This window comes from Austrofundulus limnaeus, unplaced genomic scaffold, assembly GCF_001266775.1.
Source record: "Austrofundulus limnaeus strain Quisiro unplaced genomic scaffold, Austrofundulus_limnaeus-1.0 Scaffold156, whole genome shotgun sequence".
In the NCBI taxonomy this organism is placed as follows: Eukaryota; Metazoa; Chordata; class Actinopteri; order Cyprinodontiformes; family Rivulidae; genus Austrofundulus; species Austrofundulus limnaeus.
This window is the reverse complement of record NW_013952558.1, coordinates 338175-339619: the sequence shown is the minus strand read 5'-3', so window position 1 is coordinate 339619 and position 1445 is coordinate 338175.

Here is a 1445-nt window from a genome sequence, read left to right as displayed (position 1 = left end):
ACCTCCCCCTTAAAGATCGCCTCCAGGCGATCTACAACTTCTTTTCAGGATGTTCTTGGTAGAAGGTAGTGATGAGTGATGGATCCAGAATGAAAGATCTCGGAATCCAAGACCTCTCCTCCGGTCCGTAGCCCTCCCAGTCCACCAGGTATTGAAGTTCGCGTCCTCCTCGGCGAACGTCCAGGATCCTCCGAACCGTGTAGATCGGATGGTTGTCGAGAAGGCAGGCGGGGGGCGGGATGTTGTTCGGTGGGCAAAGGGGACTAGTGGAGACAGGCTTAAGCTGGGAAACATGGAAAGTGGGATGGATCTTCATCGTGGCGDGTAAACTGAGTCTGACGGCTGATGGGTTGATGATCTTCTCCACAGAGAACGGGCCAATGAACCTGGGGGACAGTTTTCTCGGAAAATCTTTCAAATTAATGTCACGAGTGGAGAGCCATACCTTCTGYCCTACTTGGTAGGAGGGAGCAGATGAGCGGTGACGATMGGCAAATCTTTTATTTTGTTGGGTRGTCCTCAGTAGTGCCTTCTGAGTCTGCTTCCRGATCTTGTGGCAACGGYGGATGTGGTGTTGCACAGAGGGGACCAGGATTTCGGTGTCTTCACTGGGKAACAAWGGTRGGTTATAGCCAAGAGATATTTCGAACGGGGAGAAACCGGTAGCAGAAGATATGTGGCAGTTGTKAGAGTACTCAACCYAGGGAAGGTATTTACACCAGGAAGAGGGGTTGTTATTGATGACACACCTCAGAGTACTCTCCAACTCTTGGTTGCATCGCTCGGACTGACCGTTAGATTGGGGATGGTGACCGGAGGCAAGACTAACAGTAACACCTAGTGCTGAACAGAAAGCCTTCCAGACTTGAGACACGAACTGGGGGCCACAATCCAAAACAATGTCGGAGGGGATACCACGAAGACAAAAGACATGTTTAACAAGTAATTGGGCGGTTTCAAATGATGAAGGGAGTTTAGGCAGGGGAACAAAGTGGGCAGCTTTAGAGAATCTGTCAATGATAGTGAGTATGACTGTGTTACCTTCAGATGGTGGCAGTCCAGTAACGAAATCCAGAGCAATGTGAGACCAAGGGCGGGCAGGGATGGGTACTGGATGAAGGAGACCGGCTGGTTGTTGGTTGTTATTTTTGTTAGTAACGCAGGTAGTTCAGGCGTTGACAAACTCCTTAATGTCAGGGATCATGGTGGGCCACCAGAAATGTCTTTTAGAGAACGAGATCATGCGAGAGATACCAGGATGACAAGAGAAACGATGGTTGTGAACCCAATCTAGTACTTTACCGATGATGCTTTTGGGGATGAACCTTGTGCCAGCGGGTCCAGTCCCAGGTTCCGGTTCAGATTATTGGGCCAGTCAAATGGTGTTTTCAATGTCCCAGGTGAGCATGCTGACAAAACAGGTGTTGGGTAAGATGGGGGAGTCC